Source organism: Montipora foliosa, chromosome 12 (genome assembly GCF_036669935.1).
Source record: "Montipora foliosa isolate CH-2021 chromosome 12, ASM3666993v2, whole genome shotgun sequence".
Taxonomy (NCBI): Eukaryota; Metazoa; Cnidaria; class Anthozoa; order Scleractinia; family Acroporidae; genus Montipora; species Montipora foliosa.
In genome coordinates this window covers 8,613,324-8,620,823 of record NC_090880.1, presented here as the reverse complement: position 1 = coordinate 8,620,823, position 7,500 = coordinate 8,613,324, and positions in this window count along the sequence as shown.

Genomic DNA, 7,500 nt, shown 5'->3' with positions numbered 1-7,500 from the left:
TCGAGCTGCAACACACAGCCACAGAGTCAAATAACGACTGACAGCATAGCTCATAACTGCATTGCGCAGTCACATTGAGAGCATCATTGAAATACAGTTGCCTGTATTTCTGTGAACGATGCGGCCAACCAACCACCAAAGTGAGCGAATGTGAGACAATGATTAACATATATCAAATACAGGCAACTGTATTTCAATGATGCTCTCAATGTGACTGCGCGATGCAGTTATGAGCTATGCTGTCAGTCGTTATTTGACTCTGTGGCTGCGTGATGCAGCTCGAGTAAGATACCCACATTTCACCCTTGCTCACCATAGAGCCTCCAGTAGCTCAGTGGTTAGAGCATTCGTACTAGATCATGGAGGGTCGTGGGTTCGAATCCCATCTGGGGCTCGGATTTTTCCGAGTTCCCAGTGGGTTCATTTGTAACACCTTGTATTTGATATATGTTAATCATTGTCTCACATTCGCTAACTTTAAATATATCTTAAAATTCCAGGACATGCACCTTATGCGATTGGGCCAACTTAGGTCCTCGTATCAAATCTGAACCCTCCCTTCACAGTTAGTTTCCTAATAAAATCCTTTTCAAAGTTAGGTCGAATGTATACATTCCAACTGTACAAGAAATTCTAGCACCTTTCAGTTCCCTTAAGGCCGTTTACTTTGAGTTACTTCAAGTTTTTGGACTTCACGGTCCGCGATGACTGACATTCAAAACGGACCGATCGGACCTCAGAGGGTTGGATGCAGGGAAAAGTGATGTCAAAGGCTCAATAGCTTAAAAGTTCAGCATGTGAATGTAGCTCACCATATCCTCAAGACGCGAGTTTAAAAGTCTGAATGCCCAAAACTCTCGTGCTGCATATTGTATTAATTTATTCTACGGCGTACACATGCATTGCATTCTTAAACTTGGGAGCCTTTGACGTTATGTTCTCCTGGAAATGGAGTACCTTTAATTAAAATAAACAGGTGTCTCTTTGAAATCTAGGCTGAAAATTTTGGGCTGCTTAGTGTTGAGTTAAGATAGTTTTGAAATCCAAAGAAAAGATGGTCACAGGGGCACTTTAGATGGAGGTCCTTAGTGTTGCGGTTCTCTTCATTTGGATGTTGTTTTCTGCCAGCACCTCTGTCTCTACCTGTACGAAAAGACTCGGGCCATTTATTTTGTAGGAGTCGTTAAGAAAAGTCAACGCCTAAAGCTGTCCAAAAAAACCACTGTAGTGACTTTTTTCTGATGAGAGGCATGAAATTAAAATTGAAATTGGCGTTTTGATTTCAATTCCACACCTATTACCTGAAAAGAGAGACAGTGTTTTTTGACGTGACTAGACCTGAAAGCACGAGACACACAAGGCTATCACTTCACATACCCACGTACCTGCAAACTCAATTGTTCCTGTTCTTGAGGGCTCAGGCCCAAACAATACTCATTATTAATGATGATATATGTAGACATGAGGCTAAAGCTGTGTTCACACGCAACGTTGATTATGATCAACTAAAGTACAATTTAGGCTATCATACTTCATTCAATTTTATTTAATTGTGGTTCTGTTCACATCTGCGAATATTCAAATACAATAGGCAGGGTGACCTCGCAGTGTGAAACAAAATGGCGCCGTATCGCATGCCTGCCACGATTGTCATCACCATGTTTGAGACGAGAAGAGAACCAAGGATAGCTTCCGGAAATAGAAGAAGTCACCAAATAGCGATTAGAAGTTTCGTCTTCTCATATACCACCACGTGTTCGCCATTCTGTTAACTTACGCACTGTAATTACTTCAAACAACCCCCTTGAGGTTGTTTGAAATTATTATAATCCAATCATAATCAAGCGCTGTAATAAGTTGAATGTGAACCCATTTTATATGATCATAATGGAGGCCTAATGAGAACACAGGTTAAAAGACTTGATTTAAAGTGGAAAATATTCATACATCAAAATATAATGGAAAAATTCTCTTTTAATGTAGCGTTCTTTAGCATGGGTTTAAATTCCTTGATAGTCTAGCCCCATTCCGAGTGAGAATCTAAGCCATTCCAAGTCGTACTTTCTCGTATTCCTTGAGGCAATTGTGGTTGTGCAAGGTTGCAATAATTTATTATTTGCCTCTCTTTGCCTGGGAGGTGTTACTACTTGCGATGCATAATTTCAAGAATGGAAAGGTTTACTGAGATAATGCTGGTGAGTATCGTCTTTTGCTCGCTCGTCATAGGCCCGACTGCAATCCTCTAGACAGAATATTCGTTTTGACATAGTCTTAAATGGAATGCGTTCATTCAGTTTCCTTTTAGTTCAGAAGTTGAAGGGCTTCGAAAGATATACCACAATCCTGCATGATAATTGTGGCATTGACAAGGCTAAAAGGTCATCACGATTTACAACCTTAACCCCTCCTTTCTCTGCAGGATGGGAGAGGCCTGAGTCCAAGGACAGTCGCCAGCCACCTGGGCGCCCTCATGTACACCCTGAAGTACATTTACCGGTCCACACGCCCAGCTACCAGGGAGTGCAACTCATCAGCCAACTGAGAAAGACCTCGACTGACCTCGATCACCAGGGAGAGAGAGACGTTCCCAAGACACGAAAAGAACTGCAAGCTCTGAATCGCTGGCTGGACTGGTGAGTGAAAAATCGTGAGAGTGACGACAGGCCTCTAGGCCACTGCAAGTCATCCCCCATTCCCTTTCCAACCCTAAAAACAAAAGAAGAAAAATGAAAATGTTACGAAAAGGTAGGTGCGTGTAATTGAATCAGGATTTGTCATGGGTTAAGGTATGCTGCCCTAGAAAACCTTTGCAGCTCTTTGATTCTAATTATTACTTTTTTGGTGGTACTAAATTATTTTGTCCCATGGGTAGGGAAGAGGTTCTCGAAGCCTGCAGGGTGCAGCGGACGCGATTTGAGGTAGCCAGGGGCAGGAAGTAGGAGCCCAGGAAGCGGCTGACCTGTTGCTCGTGTCGCTGTACTGCCACATTTGCCCTTCGCATGGTCTCAAAATGAGGACCTTGGAGTTCCTTTAGCATGACCGGCTGAAGTCTCCCCTCTCAGCCAAGGACTTTCGCAACAGGAAGGTGGCGTTGTTAGAGAGCGATGGTTCGGTGAGCATCCATGTGCAGCAGTAGAAATGTCTACTGACTTGAAGTACCTGAAATTTTGCCTTTTTACGATCCTTCAACTAACTCTAAGCAGTAAACTAGGTCGTATATCCTCTGGAACTAATTCTGAGAGGCAATTTTGTCCAAGATACTGTGGAATGACCCACCACTGTCAGCCATGCCCCCCTCCTCAGCGGTGAATAGTGGCAGTGATTTGTATTTTACGCAAGGCCAGCCAGCAAATGCCACGATAGTGGTAAGCTGAAACCTTCAACCACTCTTCAAGTAATGTTTATTAAATGTGCATTTCATGCGACCAATGGCCTTTTCAGTTCAATTCTTATTTGGCAAACATCGATGATGATCATCAAACACTCACTTGATTGATTCCAATAATTGATACAATAAGTATCTTTCCTTAGAAATCAACTACCAAAGTCTTGTTCATTGGGATTCAGATTATGATTACGTTCCCATCTCTTTATTTAAAAGGACAACTTGTGGTACCAGTTCAATTTTCTTTCTCTTCTCTTCATCATCACGATGAGTATTGTCGTCATTTCCATTATCATTATCATTATCGTTCTATTATCAGTAGTAGTATGTATAGTGCTTGAACTTGGCAGTCATTGGACTAATACCTTTCCTGCAACTGACAAACCACTGCCTGTCGCCGCTTTCGCAAAGCGTCCCACAGCACTGTTCGATGCACGCCTGCCAAGGAGTGGGAAGGGCCTACCACTGCAACAATTTGCCGTCTGCCTCGGAGCCTCGCTCTGACCTCGACAGCTCTTTAAAATTCTTGCAGTCTCTAACATTGATCACAAGGCTTCATAATTGTGGCAGTGTTTTTATTATTAGTATTAGTATTATAAATATTGTTGTTATTATTATTACTATGACTATGACTATTATTATTACTACTGTTGTTGTTATTATTATTATTATAATTATTATTATTCAATTCGATTCTCTCCAGTTGTTCCACTGGGTAATGTTTATTGTGTCTCAGCAAATCCCCGTAGCTTAGAGACACAACACTTTCCGTAGCAGGTGAGCAGTTCCAAGGATGGCCGAAAATGCTACACTTCCAGGTATATCTAGCTTGCCAAACCAGGTCTTTGAACCTTTTGATATGCTTCCAAGAGCATCAATCACGATAGGTATTATTGTGACTTTCGAGGCTCCATGAATCCTTCTGATTTCAAATGCTACTTCCTGGTACTTTTTAACCTTCTCCTCTTCAGTTCTGGTGATGTTCTGGTCCGCTGGCACAGCTATGTCAATAAGTGTCCATTTCTGTGTGTGTGTGTATCAACTAGCACTTTGTCTGTGTAGATAGTCATGTCCCAGGTGATCCTCACTTCTCCATTTTGTGTGCTTGGCAAGGGTTGATGGTCATACCACTTGTCATTACACTGTATTCCATACTTCCTGCACATCTCCTAGTGTTCCCGCTGGGCCACCTTGTCGTGGCGCATCCTATACTCTCTCTGGGCAAGCTTCTTGCATCCACTGACAATGTATCGTACTGCTTCAGTGCCATCTCCACACAATCTACATAGTGGTGTCTCTGAGGTCTTATCTATGCTGTACTTGATCGACTTTGTTCTTAAAGCTTGTTCCTGAGCAGCAAGAATCAAACCTTCTGTCTCCTTTTTTAAAGATCAATTCCTGAGCCATCTCCAAGACTCCTCTCCAGCTTCATCTGATATTTGTTGGGCAAACGCACCATGAAAGGCTTTTTCCATCCAGTTTTTAACTTTCTCGTCTTTCTTCCTTCTCTCATAGTCCTGCAGACTCTCTTCTTTAACCATCAGTTTCTCCTTCAACGCAGCTTGAAGAATCCACTCTGTGCTCTCTGTTAGGTAGCCATGAAGGGATTTGCTCTCCCTTCTTACACACTCCTCGATGCCGATCAGTCCTCTTCCCTCTTCCTTTCCCGGCAGGTACAGCCTGGCAACATGATTACTGGTGTGCAGACAGCCATTCATTGCCAAGATCTTCCTAGTTCTTTATCCATGTTGGCTACCTTCTCCATTGTCCAGTCCACAATCCCCGCACTGTAACCTACTACACCTACAGCCCAGGTATTGATGCCATCCATCAAATGTCCTCGATTGAGTTTTGATCTACGCAACTTCTTGACTCTTCTGATATACTCCGATGTTACCTTGCCTTTCATCTTGGTGTTGAGAGTCTGGTCCAACTGTAAGATGCCAAGGTATTTGTAGCCTTCCTCGTCTATTTCCCCGATATGCTGGTCGTTGGGTAGTTCTATTCCGCTACTGCCAACCTGTCTTCCCCTTCTCATTTCCAGGACAGCACACTTGTCTAGCCCAAAAGACATCTCAATGTCTTGCGAGAAGATCCTTACTACTTGAACAAGTGAGTCTAGTTGATCTTTGCTAGCTCCGGACAGCTTCAGATCATCCATGAATAGTGGTTAATGGGCTTCATGTCCTTCATGTTTTTTTTATTGTTATTATTCTGGCCTCCTTTTGAAGTTTCTCACACTGCCCTATTTCTGCACTCCATCAGGTCAACACCGAACTCTGCAGGCTGCTAAAGCAATTCGTCTGGGGATTTCACAAGAAACACATCACTCCTGACACCACAGAAACCCAAATCTCTTATCTCTTTCTGGTGAGTTCCCATTATTGACCATTTTGAACATCTCGCATATGACAAAAGACACTGACTAACTAGAAATGTTCTCTCTCTCTCTCTGTTTTTAGAATGCAAGAGGACAACGATTCTCCTGTCCTGCAGTCTCATATCATATCCGAGGGATATATTACAAACTGACAGGAATCGCCATTGGCATAAATGTGTTAAGAGCTTCAATCATAACCTGGGAATACAGTTCAAGGTGAGCCAATCTGAATCCTTCCACTGCTTTTATTTATTTCAGGTTCGTTTTTCCATTTGCTCCTGATACTTTTTTTCCAAACCAGCTTTTTTTTAAATCATCATTTCAAATCTTCCCCGAGACAAGATGTTTTAACTGAAAATTGATACTTCTTTCAACCCACTAAAATCTTCTTTCTTTCTGCTTGCCTGCAGTCACTGTGATGACACCATGAAGGATAGTCTCGCGGCTGCCTTGTGCCACTCATGACACATGGCGCAGACCACATACGACCGTAGGACTGCCGAGGAGAAAAAGAAGGCTGTTGTCACGTTGGCACTAGGCCGTTATAGAACGAGAAGGAGGAGGAGGAGGAAAACTTTATGCTGGACAGTTTGTTGGCCTGGTAGAGACTGGTAGCACATTGGTTGCTCCCTGTGTTTTGATTGGACATATACGTGCCTTTTTGCCAAGGAAACAGATCTCCCTGTTGTGGTACCCACCCCAGGGAGCTTCTACCTATGGTCTTCACATGGATGGAAAACAGTGGATTGACGACATCAACTCGCTAACTCCTGTCAAGGTGCAACTGGTCGCACGCAAAGAAGAGAAGAAAAGTGCTTATCGTCGGTGCACAAGCTTGAGGACAATACACAAGGTGGCCCATGCCCATTCCTCTAAGAGTTAGGGTTATGGTTTGCTTTTTTGTACTCAAAGACATTGAAAACAAATAATTCTTACATTTCAACAGTTCATTCTTAAAGTGCTACTGTAACCAAAAAAATCAATTTTCATTTTTCTTTGAATTTCAAAACTATGTTCACTAAACAGAAAGTGACCCAGGTTTTAAGCCTTAATTGAAAAAAGAAACCTGTTTATTTTAACTGGAATTTTCCTATTTAATGGTTCGCCGTTACTAACTTTTAAATCTTGAGGGAGCGGGATCGAGGGGAAAATAATGTTTAAGAGTCAATAGTTTAAGAATGCAATGCATTTGTACGCGGCTGAATTAATATGCAGCACAGGAGCTTTGGGCTTTCAGACATTGAAACTTGTGTTTTGTTTACGTGCTGAAATTTTGAGCTAGTAAGTCAGTGATGTCACTTTTCCCTAGATCCAACCCTCTGATGTCCAATCGGTCCGTTTTGAACATAAGTAATGGCGCACCTTGAAAGTCAAAGTAAACAGCCTTTGGATAAAAATCCAACCTCAAAATTTTGCCAGGCAAGTGTTAAGCAATCACACTTTTAAACTCTAAAGAAAAAAAGGAAGTGATTTTTGATCACAGAGGCACTTTAATTTAGTTAAAAGTCTGGTATTCCTGCATAAGAACACACGAATTTTCTTTCAATTGGCTAATTGCAAGTTGATTTTTTCCTATTTTTTGGCCTGCTTCCTATTTTCTGCTATTTTTTTCAAGAAATTCCTATTGAAATATTTGAGAAAACACTCATTAAAATTGGTAAATTCTTCAAAAAAAAAGAAAGCTTTCTGTCAAACAAATGTGGAAAATTCATAGCCTTTGTGAATGATAACCTTC